This window comes from Rhinoderma darwinii, chromosome 4 (assembly GCF_050947455.1).
Source record: "Rhinoderma darwinii isolate aRhiDar2 chromosome 4, aRhiDar2.hap1, whole genome shotgun sequence".
Lineage (NCBI taxonomy): Eukaryota > Metazoa > Chordata > Amphibia > Anura > Rhinodermatidae > Rhinoderma > Rhinoderma darwinii.
Genome location: NC_134690.1, coordinates 410,533,852 through 410,555,061, shown reverse-complemented (window position 1 = coordinate 410,555,061; position 21,210 = coordinate 410,533,852). Strand labels below are relative to the sequence as shown.

At 40.2% G+C, this 21,210-nt stretch overlaps 1 protein-coding gene across 2 annotated transcripts in view; it reads left to right on the top strand.

Annotated features, from left to right (window-relative positions):
• The first annotated feature begins 10,683 nt into the window (after positions 1-10,683).
• LOC142760355 (phosphofurin acidic cluster sorting protein 1-like) overlaps positions 10,684-21,210 on the top strand; it is a 278,801-nt gene continuing 268,274 nt past the window's right edge. For both annotated transcript variants that reach the window (XM_075863541.1, XM_075863540.1), the window contains exon 1: positions 10,684-10,737. The gene's annotated coding sequence lies outside the window, so the exon portion shown is untranslated. The remainder of the gene's footprint in view (positions 10,738-21,210) is intronic.

The window sequence follows — 21,210 nt, the reverse complement described above, 5'->3', positions numbered from 1 at the left end:
TATATATCCACATAGACGTTATATATCCACATAGACGTTATATATCCACATAGACGTTATATATCCACATAGACGTTATATATCCACATAGACGTTATATATCCACATAGACATTATATATCCACATAGACATTATATATCCACATAGACGTTATATATCCACATAGACGTTATATATCCACATAGACGTTATATATCCACATAGACATTATATATCCACATAGACATTATATATCCACATAGACGTTATATATCCACATAGACGTTATATATCCACATAGACGTTATATATCCACATACCCGTTATATATCCACATACCCATTATATATCCACATAGACATTATATATCCACATAGACATTATATATCCACATACCCGTTATATATCCACATACCCATTATATATCCACATAGACATTATATATCCACATACACATATATCCACATAGACGTTATATATCCACATAGACATTATATATCCACATACCCATTATATATCCACATAGACATTATATATCCACATAGACATTATGTATCCACATACCCATTATATATCCACATAGACATTATATATCCACATAGACGTTATATATCCACATAGACATTATATATCCACATACCCATTATATATCCACATAGACATTATATATCCACATAGACGTTATATATCCACATAGACGTTATATATCCACATAGACGTTATATATCCACATAGACGTTATATATCCACATAGACATTATATATCCACATAGACATTATATATCCACATACCCATTATATATCCACATACCCATTATATATCCACATAGACGTTATATATCCACATAGACGTTATATATCCACATAGACGTTATATATCCACATAGACATTATATATCCACATAGACATTATATATCCACATACCCATTATATATCCACATACCCATTATATATCCACATAGACATTATATATCCACATACACATATATCCACATAGACGTTATATATCCACATAGACATTATATATCCACATAGACGTTATATATCCACATAGACATTATATATCCACATAGACTTTATATATCCACATAGACGTTATATATCCACATAGACGTTATATATCCACATACCCATTATATATCCACATAGACGTTATATATCCACATAGACATTATATATCCACATAGACATTATATATCCACATAGACGTTATATATCCACACAGACATTATATATCCACATAGACATTATATATCCACATAGACGTTATATATCCACATAGACGTTATATATCCACATAGACGTTATATATCCACATAGACATTATATATCCACATAGACGTTATATATCCACATAGACGTTATATATCCACATAGACGTTATATATCCACATAGACGTTATATATCCACATAGACGTTATATATCCACATAGACATTATATATCCACATAGACATTATATATCCACATACACATATATCCACATAGACGTTATATATCCACATAGACGTTATATATCCACATACCCATTATATATCCACATAGACATTATATATCCACATACACATATATCCACATAGACGTTATATATCCACATACCCATTATATATCCACATACACATATATCCACATAGACGTTATATATCCACATAGACATTATATATCCACATAGACGTTATATATCCACATAGACATTATATATCCACATAGACGTTATATATCCACATAGACGTTATATATCCACATAGACGTTATATATCCACATAGACGTTATATATCCACATAGACGTTATATATCCACATAGACGTTATATATCCACATAGACGTTATATATCCACATAGACGTTATATATCCACATAGACGTTATATATCCACATAGACGTTATATATCCACATAGACATTATATATCCACATAGACGTTATATATCCACATAGACGTTAAATATCCACATAGACATTATATATCCACATAGACATTATATATCCACATAGACGTTATATATCCACATAGACGTTATATATCCACATAGACGTTATATATCCACATAGACGTTATATATCCACATAGACATTATATATCCACATAGACGTTATATATCCACATAGACGTTATATATCCACATAGACGTTATATATCCACATAGACGTTATATATCCACATAGACGTTATATATCCACATAGACGTTATATATCCACATAGACATTATATATCCACATACCCATTATATATCCACATAGACATTATATATCCACATACACATATATCCACATAGACGTTATATATCCACATAGACGTTATATATCCACATAGACATTATATATCCACATAGACATTATATATCCACATACCCATTATATATCCACATAGACATTATATATCCACATACACATATATCCACATAGACGTTATATATCCACATACCCATTATATATCCACATACACATATATCCACATAGACGTTATATATCCACATAGACATTATATATCCACATAGACGTTATATATCCACATAGACGTTATATATCCACATAGACGTTATATATCCACATAGACGTTATATATCCACATAGACGTTATATATCCACATAGACGTTATATATCCACATAGACGTTATATATCCACATAGACGTTATATATCCACATAGACGTTATATATCCACATAGACGTTATATATCCACATAGACGTTATATATCCACATAGACATTATATATCCACATAGACATTATATATCCACATAGACGTTATATATCCACATAGACGTTATATATCCACATAGACTTTATATATCCACATAGACATTATATATCCACATAGACGTTATATATCCACATAGACGTTATATATCCACATAGACGTTATATATCCACATAGACGTTATATATCCACATAGACGTTATATATCCACATAGACATTATATATCCACATAGACGTTATATATCCACATAGACGTTATATATCCACATAGACATTATATATCCACATAGACATTATATATCCACATAGACGTTATATATCCACATAGACGTTATATATCCACATAGACGTTATATATCCACATAGACATTATATATCCACATAGACATTATATATCCACATAGACATTATATATCCACATAGACATTATATATCCACATAGACATTATATATCCACATAGACATTATATATCCACATAGACGTTATATATCCACATAGACGTTATATATCCACATAGACATTATATATCCACATAGACGTTATATATATATCCACATAGACATTATATATCCACATAGACGTTATATATCCACATAGACGTTATATATCCACATAGACGTTATATATCCACATAGACATTATATATCCACATAGACTTTATATATCCACATAGACGTTATATATCCACATAGACGTTATATATCCACATAGACATTATATATCCACATAGACATTATATATCCACATAGACGTTATATATCCACATAGACGTTATATATCCACATAGACGTTATATATCCACATAGACGTTATATATCCACATAGACATTATATATCCACATAGACATTATATATCCACATAGACGTTATATATCCACATAGACGTTATATATCCACATAGACGTTATATATCCACATAGACGTTATATATCCACATAGACGTTATATATCCACATAGACGTTATATATCCACATAGACGTTATATATCCACATAGACGTTATATATCCACATAGACGTTATATATCCACATAGACATTATATATCCACATAGACGTTATATATCCACATAGACGTTATATATCCACATAGACGTTATATATCCACATAGACGTTATATATCCACATAGACGTTATATATCCACATAGACGTTATATATCCACATAGACGTTATATATCCACATAGACGTTATATATCCACATAGACGTTATATATCCACATAGACGTTATATATCCACATAGACATTATATATCCACATAGACGTTATATATCCACATAGACGTTATATATCCACATAGACGTTATATATCCACATAGACGTTATATATCCACATACCCATTATATATCTACATACACATATATCCACATAGACGTTATATATCCACATAGACGTTATATATCCACATACCCATTATATATCCACATAGACATTATATATCCACATAGACGTTATATATCCACATAGACATTATATATCCACATAGACATTATATATCCACATAGACATTATATATCCACATAGACGTTATATATCCACATAGACATTATATATCCACATAGACATTATATATCCACATAGACATTATATATCCACATAGACATTATATATCCACATACCCATTATATATCCACATAGACGTTATATATCCACATAGACATTATATATCCACATAGACGTTATATATCCACATAGACGTTATATATCCACATAGACGTTATATATCCACATAGACGTTATATATCCACATAGACATTATATATCCACATAGACATTATATATCCACATAGACATTATATATCCACATAGACGTTATATATCCACATAGACGTTATATATCCACATAGACATTATATATCCACATACCCATTATATATCCACATAGACATTATATATCCACATAGACATTATATATCCACATAGACATTATATATCCACATAGACATTATATATCCACATAGACATTATATATCCACATAGACATTATATATCCACATACCCATTATATATCCACATAGACATTATATATCCACATAGACATTATATATCCACATAGACATTATATATCCACATAGACATTATATATCCACATACCCATTATATATCCACATAGACATTATATATCCACATAGACATTATATATCCACATAGACATTATATATCCACATAGACGTTATATATCCACATAGACGTTATATATCCACATAGACATTATATATCCACATACCCATTATATATCCACATAGACGTTATATATCCACATAGACATTATATATCCACATAGACATTATATATCCACATAGACGTTATATATCCACATAGACGTTATATATCCACATAGACGTTATATATCCACATAGACATTATATATCCACATAGACGTTATATATCCACATAGACGTTATATATCCACATAGACATTATATATCCACATACCCATTATATATCCACATAGACATTATATATCCACATAGACGTTATATATCCACATAGACGTTATATATCCACATAGACGTTATATATCCACATAGACGTTATATATCCACATAGACATTATATATCCACATAGACGTTATATATCCACATAGACATTATATATCCACATAGACATTATATATCCACATAGACGTTATATATCCACATAGACATTATATATCCACATAGACATTATATATCCACATAGACGTTATATATCCACATAGACATTATATATCCACATAGACATTATATATCCACATAGACGTTATATATCCACATAGACATTATATATCCACATAGACGTTATATATCCACATAGACGTTATATATCCACATAGACGTTATATATCCACATAGACGTTATATATCCACATAGACATTATATATCCACATAGACGTTATATATTCACATAGACGTTATATATCCACATAGACATTATATATCCACATAGACGTTATATATCCACATAGACGTTATATATCCACATAGACATTATATATCCACATAGACGTTATATATCCACATAGACGTTATATATCCACATAGACGTTATATATCCACATAGACGTTATATATCCACATAGACATTATATATCCACATAGACATTATATATCCACATAGACGTTATATATCCACATAGACGTTATATATCCACATAGACGTTATATATCCACATAGACGTTATATATCCACATAGACATTATATATCCACATAGACATTATATATCCACATAGACATTATATATCCACATAGACGTTATATATCCACATAGACGTTATATATCCACATAGACGTTATATATCCACATAGACATTATATATCCACATAGACGTTATATATCCACATAGACGTTATATATCCCCATAGACATTATATATCCACATAGACGTTATATATCCACATACCCATTATATATCCACATAGACGTTATATATCCACATAGACGTTATATATCCACATAGACATTATATATCCACATAGACGTTATATATCCACATAGACGTTATATATCCCCATAGACATTATATATCCACATAGACGTTATATATCCACATACCCATTATATATCCACATAGACATTATATATCCACATAGACATTATATATCCACATAGACATTATATATCCACATAGACATTATATATCCACATAGACGTTATATATCCACATAGACGTTATATATCCACATAGACGTTATATATCCACATAGACGTTATATATCCACATAGACATTATATATCCACATAGACGTTATATATCCACATAGACGTTATATATCCACATAGACGTTATATATCCACATAGACGTTATATATCCACATAGACGTTATATATCCACATAGACATTATATATCCACATAGACATTATATATCCACATAGACATTATATATCCACATAGACGTTATATATCCACATAGACGTTATATATCCACATAGACATTATATATCCACATACCCATTATATATCCACATAGACATTATATATCCACATAGACATTATATATCCACATAGACATTATATATCCACATAGACATTATATATCCACATAGACATTATATATCCACATAGACATTATATATCCACATAGACATTATATATCCACATAGACGTTATATATCCACATAGACGTTATATATCCACATAGACATTATATATCCACATACCCATTATATATCCACATAGACGTTATATATCCACATAGACATTATATATCCACATAGACATTATATATCCACATAGACGTTATATATCCACATAGACGTTATATATCCACATAGACGTTATATATCCACATAGACATTATATATCCACATAGACGTTATATATCCACATAGACGTTATATATCCACATAGACATTATATATCCACATACCCATTATATATCCACATAGACATTATATATCCACATAGACGTTATATATCCACATAGACGTTATATATCCACATAGACGTTATATATCCACATAGACGTTATATATCCACATAGACATTATATATCCACATAGACGTTATATATCCACATAGACATTATATATCCACATAGACATTATATATCCACATAGACGTTATATATCCACATAGACATTATATATCCACATAGACGTTATATATCCACATAGACGTTATATATCCACATAGACGTTATATATCCACATAGACGTTATATATCCACATAGACATTATATATCCACATAGACGTTATATATTCACATAGACGTTATATATCCACATAGACATTATATATCCACATAGACGTTATATATCCACATAGACGTTATATATCCACATAGACATTATATATCCACATAGACGTTATATATCCACATAGACGTTATATATCCACATAGACGTTATATATCCACATAGACGTTATATATCCACATAGACATTATATATCCACATAGACATTATATATCCACATAGACGTTATATATCCACATAGACGTTATATATCCACATAGACGTTATATATCCACATAGACGTTATATATCCACATAGACATTATATATCCACATAGACATTATATATCCACATAGACATTATATATCCACATAGCCGTTATATATCCACATAGACGTTATATATCCACATAGACGTTATATATCCACATAGACATTATATATCCACATAGACGTTATATATCCACATAGACATTATATATCCACATAGACATTATATATCCACATAGACATTATATATCCACATAGACATTATATATCCACATAGACATTATATATCCACATAGACATTATATATCCACATAGCCGTTATATATCCACATAGACGTTATATATCCACATAGACGTTATATATCCACATAGACATTATATATCCACATAGACGTTATATATCCACATAGACGTTATATATCCACATAGACGTTATATATCCACATAGACGTTATATATCCACATAGACATTATATATCCACATAGACGTTATATATCCACATAGACGTTATATATCCCCATAGACATTATATATCCACATAGACGTTATATATCCACATACCCATTATATATCCACATAGACATTATATATCCACATAGACATTATATATCCACATAGACGTTATATATCCACATAGACATTATATATCCACATAGACGTTATATATCCACATAGACGTTATATATCCACATAGACATTATATATCCACATAGACGTTATATATCCACATAGACATTATATATCCACATAGACATTATATATCCACATAGACGTTATATATCCACATAGACGTTATATATCCACATAGACGTTATATATCCACATAGACATTATATATCCACATAGACATTATATATCCACATAGACGTTATATATCCACATAGACATTATATATCCACATAGACATTATATATCCACATAGACGTTATATATCCACATAGACGTTATATATCCACATAGACGTTATATATCCACATAGACGTTATATATCCACATAGACGTTATATATCCACATAGACGTTATATATCCACATAGACGTTATATATCCACATAGACGTTGGTGTGCAGTATCAGAGAAAGTGCGAAGTGCAAACAATGACCCCCAGACAAAGGCGGAAGCCGAAACGCGCGTCGGGGCAGGTCGCCATGCCTTGAGACACAGCATTATGGGTCAGTCCACCTCTGTTCAGGGTGTTCATTGTTTGCACTTAGCACTCCTAGCCTCGTACATAACTATGATGCCCGGCTCCCTGCAGTGTGTTCTGTCCGGGACTTCCGGCCGAAATACGTCCGTCAATTACGGACATAATGACCTCGTGTGAACATCCCCGGATACCGACTCTTACGTGGTTTTTGTTTTGTTTTTTTGCGAATTGTTAGAATTTGGCGGCACAAAATAAATGTAATTTTCGTGACTTTTTTTTACATTTTTCCGTCGAGCCGTGGGAGGGCTGTTGTTTTTTTGGTAACATTTCGGGGTACATGAGAGTTTTTGATCACTTTAGATTTCTTTTTTTTTTACATTTATTTGTAGAAGTGACCAAAAAAACAAACCGCGATTCTGGCGTTTTTTAAATATTTAATTATTTTTGTTTAGCCCGTCCGTGCTTTCCCTCCCGGCCTCCACTGTATATGGCGGATGTCGAAGGGGTGAAAATGGGGTGATTTATGGGGGTTTGTAATGTGGGGCCCCTCAAAGCCGCTTCACAGCTGAATTGTTCCTTGCAAAAATAGGTTCAGGAAAAGTTCTTGAGAAATCGCTGCTAAACGTCTAATCCTCGTAATGTCCCAGAAAAACATCAGGACGTTCAGAAAACGATGTCGTCCTGAAGAAGAGACGCGGGAAACGTGAACCGGCGACTGTTCTGTGCGCTGTGACTACGGGCTCGTCCACACGTCACGGAACCGCTGCAGAAAATGCTGGAAGACGCTCAGTCCACGCCGACGGCTGCAGAACAAACAACACGCAACGCAGGTCAATTTTGGGATGGAAGTTTCACGCAGCGCATGGACGACAATAAATCTCCCCCACTTTTCTGCTGCGTGTTTTCTATCCACAATTCCAGGCAGAAAATACGCAGCAATTCCGTTACATGTGGACGAGACCCAACAAGCAGAAACTTTTTACTTTAGGAATATTTTATTTTTCAAAATTTTCTCAATTGTTATTTTAAAAAAAAATAAACACTGTACTTTATGTTAGTGGTAAAATTTGGTCGATACATTCAATGTGTCACAAGTACAAATGTTCATGTATTAGAGTAATTACGGTAGTAGGTTCCTGTAGAAGGGTAATTACGGTAGTAGGTTCATCTAGAAGGGTAATTACGGTAGTAGGTTCATGTAGAAGGGTAATTACGGTAGTAGGTTCATCTAGAAGGGTAATTACGGTAGTAGGTTCATGCAGACGGGTAATTACGGTAGTAGGTTCATGTAGAAGGGTAATTACGGTAGTAGGTTCATGTAGAAGGGAAATTACGGTAGTAGGCTCATGTAGAAGGGTAATTACGGTAGTAGGTTCATGTAGAAGGGTAATTACGGTAGTAGGTTCATGTATAGTGGTAATTACGGTAGTAGGTTCATGTACAGGGGTAATTACGGTAGTAGTTAATGTACAGTGGTAATTACGGTAGTAGATTCATGTATAGGGGTAATTACAGTAGTAGTTTCATGTATAGGGGTAATTACGGTAGTAGGTTCATGTATAGTGGTAATTACGGTAGTAGGTTCATGTATAGGGGTAATTACGGTAGTAGGTTCATGTATAGGGATAATTACGGTAGTAGGTTCATGTATAGGGGTAATTACGGTAGTAGGTTCATGTATAGGGATAATTACGGTAGTAGGTTCATGTATAGGGGTAATTACGGTAGTAGGTTGATGTATAGGGGTAATTACGGTAGTAGGTTCATGTATTAGGTCATGTATGGTAGGGCTGTACATGTTTTAAGGTAATTATGGTAGAGGCCTAGCTGCAGAGGTTCTGAGAGGCATCTTGTTGCCTTGGTAACAGTAATACATAGAGCTGTCATGGAGGCTCCACCCCATCATCTCTACTTGATCACATGACTGTGACATCACTAAATCACAGCCCTGCTGAATCCCAACATCTACCGGTGAGAAATTCCCCAGACCCCTAAAACCGGAAGTCTAATATGTCCCCCCCACCTAGTATATATGTCCCCCCCCACCCAGTATATATGTGTCCCCCCCACCTAGTATATATGTCCCCCCCACCTAGTATATATGTCCCCCCTCACCTAGTATATGTGTCCCCCCACCTAGTATATATGTCCCCCCCTCACCTAGTATATATGTGTCCCCCCACCTAGTATATATGTCCCCCCTCACCTAGTATATATGTGTCCCCCCCACCTAGTATATATGTGTCCCCCCACCTAGTATATATGTCCCCCCTCACCTAGTATATATGTGTCCCCCCACCTAGTATATATGTCCCCCTCACCTAGTATATGTGTCCCCCCTCACCTAGTATATATGTGTCCCCCCCACCTAGTATATATGTGTCCCCCCACCTAGTATATATGTCCCCCCTCACCTAGTATATATGTGTCCCCCCCCACCTAGTATATATGTGTCCCCCCACCTAGTATATATGTCCCCCCACCTAGTATATATGTCCCCCCACCTAGTATATGTGTCCCCCTCACCTAGTATATATGTCCCCCCCCACCTAGTATATATGTGTCCCCCCTCACCTAGTGTATATATATATATGTCCCCCCTTACCTAGTATATATGTGTCCCCCCCCACCTAGTATATATGCCCCCCCCTCACCTAGTATATATGTCCCCCCCACCTAGTGTATATGTGTCCCCCCTCTCCTAGTATATATGTCCCCCCTCACCTAGTATATATGTCCCCCCTCACCTAGTGTATATATATATGTCCCCCCTTACCTAGTATATATGTGTCCCCCCCCACCTAGTATATATGTCCCCCCTCACCTAGTATATATGTCCCCCCCACCTAGTATATATGTGTCCCCCCTCTCCTAGTATATATGTCCCCCCCTCACCTAGTATATATGTCCCCCCCACCTAGTGTATATATATGTCCCCCTCACCCAGTATATATGTGTCCCCCCTCACCTAGTATATATGTGTCCCCCCTCACCCAGTATATATGTGTCCCCCCTCTCCTAGTATATATGTGTCCCCCCCACCTAGTATATATGTGTCCCCCCTCACCTAGTATATATATGTCCCCCTCACCTAGTTTATGTGTCCCCCCCTCACCTAGTATATATGTGTCCCCACTCACCTAGTATATATGTGTCCCCCCTCACCTAGTATATATGTGGTCCCCCCTCACCTAGTATATATGTGTCCCCCCTCAACTAGTATATATATATATGTCCCCCACCTAGTATATATGTGTCCCCCCTCACCTAGTATATATGTGTCCCCCCTCACCTAGTATATATGTGTCCCCCCTCACCTAGTATATATATGTCCCCCCCTCACCTAGTATATATGTGTCCCCCCTCACCTAGTATATATGTCCCCCCCACCTAGTATATATGTGTCCCCCCCTCACCTAGTATATATGTCCCCCTCAACTAGTATATATATGTGTCCCCCCTCACCTAGTATATATGTGTCCCACCCTCACCTAGTATATATGTGTCCCCCCCACCTAGTATATATGTGTCCCCCCTCACATAGTACATATGCCCCCCACCTAGTATATGTGTCCCCCCACCTAGTATGTATGTCCCCCCTCACCTAATATATAGGTGCCCCCTCACCTAGTATATATGTGTCCCCCCTCACCTAGTATATATATATGTCCCCCCTCACCTAGTATATATGTGTCCCCCCTCACCTAGTATATATGTCCCCCTCACCTAGTATATATGTCCCCCCTCACCTAGTATATATGTGTCCCCCCTCACCTAGTATATATATGTCCCCCCCACCTAGTATATATGTCCCCCCACCTAGTATGTGTCCCCCCCCACCTAGTATATGTGTCCCCCCCACCTAGTATATGTGTCCCCCCACCTAGTATATGTGTCCCCCCCACCTAGTATATATGTCCCCCCACCTAGTATATATGTGTCCCCCCCTCACCTAGTATATATGTGTACCCCCTCACCTAGTACATATGTCCCCCCCTCACCTAGTATATATGTGTCCCCCCTCACCTAGTATATATGTGTCCCCCCCTCACCTAGTATATATGTCTCCCCTCACCTAGTATATATGTCCCCCCTCACCTAGTATATATGTCCCCCCTCACCTAGTATATATATGCCCCCCCCTCACCTAGTATATATATGCCCCCCCCTCACCTAGTATATATGTCCCCCCTCACCTACTATATATGTCCCCCTCTCACCTAGTATATATGTCCCCCCTCTACTAGTATATATGTGTCCCCCCTCACCTAGTATATATATGTGTCCCCCCTCACCTAGTATATATATATATGTGTGTCCCTCCTCACCTAGTATATATATATGTCCCCCCCACCTAGTATATATGTGTCCCCCCTCACCTAGTATATATGTGTTCACCCTCACCTAGTATATATATGTCCCCCCTCACCTAGTATATATGTCCCCCCCTCACCTAGTATATGTGTCCCCCCCACCTAGTATATATGTCCCCCCCTCACCTAGTATATATGTGTCCCCCCACCTAGTATATATGTCCCCCCTCACCTAGTATATATGTGTCCCCCCACCTAGTATATATGTGTCCCCCCACCTAGTATATATGTCCCCCCTCACCTAGTATATATGTGCCCCCCCCCACCTAGTATATATGTGTCCCCCCACCTAGTATATATGTCCCCCCACCTAGTATATATGTCCCCCCACCTAGTATATATGTCCCCCTCACCTAGTATATGTGTCCCCCCTCACCTAGTATATATGTGTCCCCCCCACCTAGTATATATGTCCCCCCCACCTAGTATATATGTGTCCCCCCTCACCTAGTATATATGTCCCCCCTCACCTAGTGTATATATATATGTCCCCCCTTACCTAGTATATATGTCCCCCCCACCTAGTGTATATATATATATATGTCCCCCCTCACCTAGTATATATGTGTCCCCCCCACCTAGTATATATGTCCCCCCCTCACCTAGTATATATATGTCCCCCCCTTACCTAGTATATATGTCCCCCCCACCTAGTGTATATATATGTCCCCCTCACCCAGTATATATGTGTCCCCCCTCACCTAGTATATATGTGTCCCCCCCACCTAGTATATATGTCCCCCCCTCACCTAGTATATATATGTCCCCCCCTTACCTAGTATATATGTCCCCCCCACCTAGTGTATATATATGTCCCCCTCACCCAGTATATATGTGTCCCCCCTCACCTAGTATATATGTGGTCCCCCCTCACCTAGTATATATGTGGTCCCCCCTCTCCTAGTATATATGTGTCCCCCCCACCTAGTATATATGTGTCCCCCCTCACCTAGTATATATATGTCCCTCCCTCACCTAGTATATATGTCCCCCTCACCTAGTTTATGTGTCCCCCCCTCACCTAGTATATATGTCCCCCCCTCACCTAGTATATATGTGTCCCCCCTCACCTAGTATATATGTGTCCCCCCTCACCTAGTATATATGTGTCCCCCCTCACCTAGTATATATGTGGTCCCCCCTCACCTAGTATATATGTGTCCCCCCTCAACTAGTATATATATATGTCCCCCACCTAGTATATATGTGTCCCCCCTCACCTAGTATATATGTGTCCCCCCTCACCTAGTATATATATGTCCCCCCCTCACCTAGTATATATGTGTCCCCCCTCACCTAGTATATATGTCCCCCCCACCTAGTATATATGTGTCCCCCCCTCACCTAGTATATATGTCCCCCTCAACTAGTATATATATGTGTCCCCCCTCACCTAGTATATATGTGTCCCACCCTCACCTAGTATATATGTGTCCCCCCCACCTAGTATATATGTGTCCCCCCTCACATAGTACATATGCCCCCCACCTAGTATATGTGTCCCCCCCACCTAGTATGTATGTCCCCCCTCACCTAATATATAGGTGCCCCCCTCACCTAGTATATATATGTCCCCCCTTACCTAATATATATGTCCCCCCTCACCTAGTATATATGTGTCCCCCCTCACCTAGTATATATGTCCCCCTCACCTAGTATATATGTCCCCCCTCACCTAGTATATATGTGTCCCCCCTCACCTAGTATATATATGTCCCCCCCACCTAGTATATATGTCCCCCCACCTAGTATGTGTCCCCCCCCCACCTAGTATGTGTCCCCCCCACCTAGTATATGTGTCCCCCCCCACCTAGTATATGTGTCCCCCCACCTAGTATATGTGTCCCCCCCACCTAGTATATATGTCCCCCCACCTAGTATATATGTGTCCCCCCCTCACCTAGTATATATGTGTACCCCCTCACCTAGTACATATGTCCCCCCCTCACCTAGTATATATGTGTCCCCCCTCACCTAGTATATATGTGTCCCCCCCTCACCTAGTATATATGTCCCCCCTCACCTAGTATATATGTCCCCCCTCACCTAGTATATATGTCCCCCCTCACCTAGTATATATATGCCCCCCCCTCACCTAGTATATATGTCCCCCCTCACCTACTATATATGTGTCCCCCCTCACCTAGTATATATGTGTCCCCCCTCACCTAGTATATATGTGTCCCCCCTCACCTAGTATATATGTGTCCCCCCTCACCTAGTATATATGTGTCCCCCCTCACCTAGTATATATGTGTCCCCCCTCACCTAGTATATATGTGTCCCCCCTCACCTAGTATATATGTGTCCCCCCTCACCTAGTATATATGTGTCCCCCCTCACCTAGTATATATTTGTCCCCCCCCCTCACCTAGTATATATGTGTCCCCCCTCTCCTAGTATATATGTGTCCCCCCTCTCCTAGTATATATGTGTCCCCCCTCACCTATTATATATGTGTCCCCCCTCACCTAATATATGTGTCCCCCCTCACCTAGTATATGTGTCCCCCCTCACTTAGTATATATGTGTCCCCCCTCACCTAGTATATATGTGTCCCCCCTCACCTAGTATATATGTGGTCCCCCCTCACCTAGTATATATGTGTCCCCCCCTCACCTAGTATATATGTGTCCCCCCCTCACCTAGTATATATGTGTCCCCCTCACCTAGTATATATGTGTCCCCCCCTCACCTAGTATATATGTGTCCCCCCCTCACCTAGTATATATGTGTCCCCCCTCACCTAGTATATATGTGTCCCCCCTCACCTAGTATATATGTGTCCCCCCTCACCTAGTATATATGTGTGTCCCCTCTCCTAGTATATATGTGTCCCCCCCTCTCCTAGTATATATGTGTCCCCCCCTCACCTAGTATATATGTGTCCCCCCTCACCTAGTATATATGTGTCCCCCCTCACCTAGTATATATGTGTCCCCCCTCACCTAGTATATATGTGTCCCCCTCACCTAGTATATATGTGTCCCCCCTCACCTAGTATATATGTGTCCCCCCTCACCTAGTATATATGTGTCCCACCTCACTCAGTATATATGTGTCCCCCCTCACCCAGTATATATGTGTCCCCCCTCACCTAGTATATATGTGTTCCCCCTCACCTAGTATATATGTCCCCCCCTCACCTAGTATATATGTGTCGTCCCCTCACCTAGTATATATGTGTGTCCCCTCTCCTAGTATATATGTGTCCCCCCCTCACCTAGTATATATGTGTCCCCCCTCACCTAGTATATATGTGTCCCCCCTCACCTAGTATATATGTGTCCCCCCTCACCTAGTATATATGTGTCCCCCCTCACCTAGTATATATGTGTCCCCCCTCACCTAGTATATATGTGTCCCACCTCACTCAGTATATATGTGTCCCCCCTCACTCAGTATATATGTGTCCCTCCTCACCCAGTATATATGTGTCCCCCCTCACCTAGTATATATGTGTCCCCCCTCACCTAGTATATATGTCCCCCCCTTACCTAATATATGTGTCCCCCCCACCTAGTATATATGTGTCCCCCCCTCACTTAGTATATATGTGTCCCCCCCTCACTTAGTATATATGTGTCCCCCTCACCTAGTATATATGTGTCCCCCCTCACCTAGTATATATGTGTCCCCCCTCACCTAGTATATATGTGTCCCCCCTCACCTAGTATATATGTGTCCCCCCTCACCTAGTATATATGTGTCCCCCCTCACTTAGTGTATATGTGGTCCCCCCTCACCTAGTATATATGTGGCCCCCCCTCACCTAGTATATATGGGTCCCCCCTCACCTAGTATATATGTGTCCCCCCTCACCTAGTATATATGTGTCCCCCCACCTAGTATATATGTGCCCCTCTCACCTAGTATATATGTGCCCCCCTCACCTAGTATATATGTGCCCCCCTCATCTAGTATAGGTCCCCCTCACCTAGTATATATGTGTCTCACCTAGTATATATGTGTCCCCCCTCACCTAGTATATATGCGTCCCCCTCACCTAGTATATATGCGTCCCCCCTCACCTAGTATATATGCGTCCCCCCTCACCTAGTATATATGCGTCCCCCCTCACCTAGTATATATGCGTCCCCCCTCACCTAGTATATATGTGTCCTCCCTCACCTAGTATATATGTGTCCTCCCTCACCTAGTATATATGTGTCCCCCCTCACCTAGTATATATGTGTCCCCCCTCACCTAGTATATATGTGTCCCCCCTCACCTAGTATATATGCGTCCCCCTCACCTAGTATATATGCGTCCCCCCTCACCTAGTATATATGCGTCCCCCCTCACCTAGTATATATGCGTCCCCCCTCACCTAGTATATATGTGTCCCCCCTCACCTAGTATATATGTGTCCTCCCTCACCTAGTATATATGTTTCCCCCCTCACCTAGTATATATGTGTCCCCCCTCACCTAGTATATATGTGTCCCCCCTCACCTAGTATATATGTGTGTCCCCTCTCCTAGTATATATGTGTCCCCCCCTCACCTAGTATATATGTGTCCCCCCTCACCTAGTATATATGTGTCCCCCCTCACCTAGTATATATGTGTCCCCCCTCACCTAGTATATATGTGTCCCCCCTCACCTAGTATATATGTGTCCCCCCTCACCTAGTATATATGTGTCCCCCCTCACCCAGTATATATGTGTCCCCCCTCACTTAGTATATATGTGTCCCCCCCTCACCTAGTATATATGCGTCCCCCCTCACCTAGTATATATGCGTCCCCCCACCTAGTATATATGTCCCCCCCACCTAGTATATATGTCCCCCCTCACCTAGTATATATGTCCCCCCACCTAGTATATATGTCCCCCCCTCACCTAGTATATATGTCCCCCCCACCTAGTATATATGTCCCCCCACCTAGTATATATGTCCCCCCTCACCTAGTATATATGTCCCCCCCTCACCTAGTATATATGTGTCCCCCCTCACCTAGTATATATGTGTCCCCCCCTCACCTAGCATATGTGTCCCCCCCTCACCTAGCATATGTGTCCCCCCCTCACCTAGCATATGTGTCCCCCCTCACCTAGTATGCGTCCCCCCTCACCTAGTATATGTGTCCCCCCTCACCTAGTATATGTGTCCCCCCTCACCTAGTATATGTGTCCCCCCTCACCTAGTATATGTGTCCCCCCTCACCTAGTATATGTGTCCCCCCTCACCTAGTATATGTGTCCCCCTCACCTAGTATATGTGTCCCCCCTCACCTAGTATATGTGTCCCCCCTCACCTAGTATATATGTGTCCCCCCCCTCACCTAGTATATGTGTCCCCCCTCACCTAGTATATGTGTCCCCCCTCACCTAGTATATATGTGTCCCCCCCCTCACCTAGTATATGTGTCCCCCCTCACCTAGTATATATGCGTCCCCCCTCACCTAGTATATATGCGTCCCCCCTCACCTAGTATATATGCGTCCCCCCTCACCTAGTATATATGTCCCCCCACCTAGTATATATGTCCCCCCACCTAGTATATATGTCCCCCCTCACGTGGTATATGTGTCCCCCCTCACGTAGTATATATGCGTCCCCCCTCACCTAGTATATATGCGTCCCCCCTCACCTAGTATATATGCGTCCCCCCTCACCTAGTATGTATGTGTCCCCCTCACCTAGTATATATGTGTCCCCCTCACCTAGTATATATGTGTCCTCCCTCACCTAGTATATATGTGTCCCCCCTCTCCTAGTATATGTGTCCCCCCTCACCTAGTATGTGTCCCCCCTCACCTAGTATATGTGTCCCCCCTCACCTAGTATATGTGTCCCCCTCACCTAGTATATATGTGTCCCCCCTCACCTAGTATATATGTGTCCCCCCTCAACTAGTATATATGTGTCCCCCCTCACCTAGTATATATGTGTCCCCCTCACCTAGTATATATGTGTCCCCCCCCTCACCTAGTATATATGTGTCCCCCCTCTCCTAGTATATATGTGTCCCCCCTCTCCTAGTATATATGTGTCCCCCCTCTCCTAGTATATATGTGTCCCCCCTCACCTAGTATATATGTGTCCCCCCTCACCTAGTATATATGTGTCCCCCCCTCACCTAGTATATATGTGTCCCCCCTCACCTAGTATATATGTGTCCCCCCCTCTCCTAGTATATATGTGTCCCCCCTTTACCTAGTATATATGTGTCCCCCCTCACCTAGTATATATGTGTCCCCCCTCACCTAGTATATATGTGTCCCCCCCTCACCTAGTATATATGTGTCCCTCCTCACCTAGTATATATGTGTCCCCCCTCACCTAGTATATATGTGTCCCCCCTCTCCTAGTATATATGTGTCCCCCCTCACCTAGTATATATGTGTCCCCCCTCACCTAGTATATATGTGTCCCCCCCTCACCTAGTATATATGTGTCCCCCCTCTCCTAGTATATATGTGTCCCCCCTCACCTAGTATATATGTGTCCCCCCTCACCTAGTATATATGTGTCCCCCCCCTCACCTAGTATATATGTGTCCCCCCTCTCCTAGTATATATGTGTCCCCCCTCTCCTAGTATATATGTGTCCCCCCCTCACTTAGTATATATGTGTCCCCCCTCACCTAGTATATATGTGTCCCCCCCTCACCTAGTATATATGTGTCCCCCCTCTCCTAGTATATATGTGTCCCCCCCTCACCTAGTATATATGTGTCCCCCCCTCACCTAGTATATATGTGTCCCCCCTCACCTAGTATATATGTTCCCCCCTTACCTAGTATATATGTGTCCCCCCTCACCTAGTATATATGCCCTGCATTCTGTATACTGTATGAGCCCTGTATACTGTATGATCCCTGCACCCTGTATACTGTATGAGCCCTGTATACTGTATGAGCCTTACATCCTGTATACTGTATGAGCCCTGCACCCTGTTTACTGTATGATCCCTGCACCCTGTATACTGTATGAGCTCTGTATACTGTATGAGCCCTGTATACTGTATGAGCCCTGTATACTGTATGAGCCCTGTATACTGTATGATCCCTGAACCCTGTATACTGTATGAGCCCTGCACCCTGTATACTGTATGAACCCTGTATACTGTATGAACCCTGTATACTGTATGAACCCTGTATACTTAATGAACCCTGTATACTTAATGAACCCTGTATACTGTATGAGCCCTGTATACTGTCTGAGCCCTGTATACTGTTTGAGCCCCGCACCGTGTATACTGTATGAGCCCCGCACCGTGTATACTGTATGAGCCCTGCACCCTGTATACTGTATGAGCCCTGCACCCTGTATACTGTATGAGCCCCGCATTCTGTATACTGTATGAGCCTCGGACCCTGTATTCTGTATGAGCCTCGCACCCTGTAATCTGTATGAGCCCCGCACCCTGTATACTGTATGAGCCCTGCACCCTGTATACTGTATGAGCCCTGCACCCTGTATACTGTGTGAGCCCTGCACCCTGTATACTGTGTGAGCCCTGCACCCTGTATGAGCCCCGCACCCTGTATACTGTATGAGCCCTGCACCCTGTATACTGTATGAGCCCTGTATACTGTATGAGCCCCGCACCCTGTATACTGTATGAGCCCTGCACCCTGTATACTGTATGAGCCCTGTATACTGTATGAGCCCTGTATACTGTATGACCCCCACGCTACACCCTGTATACTGTATGAGCCATGCACCCTGTATACTGTATGACCCTGTATACTGTATGAGCCCTGTACCCTGTATACTGTATGAGCCCTGTATACTGTATGAGCCCTGCACCCTGTATACTCTATGAGCCCTGTATACTGTATGAGCCCTCTACACTGTATGAGCCCTGCACCCTGTATACTGTTTGAGCCCTGTATACTGTATGAGCCCTGTATATTGTGAGCCCTGCACCCTGTATACTGTATGAGCCCTGCACCCTGTATACTGTATGATTCCTGCACCCTGTATACTGTATGAGCCCTGTATACTGTATGAGCCCTGCACCCTGCATACTGTATGAGCCCTGCACCCTGTATACTGTATGATTCCTGCACCCTGTATACTGTATGAGCCCTGTATACTGTCTGAGCCCTGCACATTG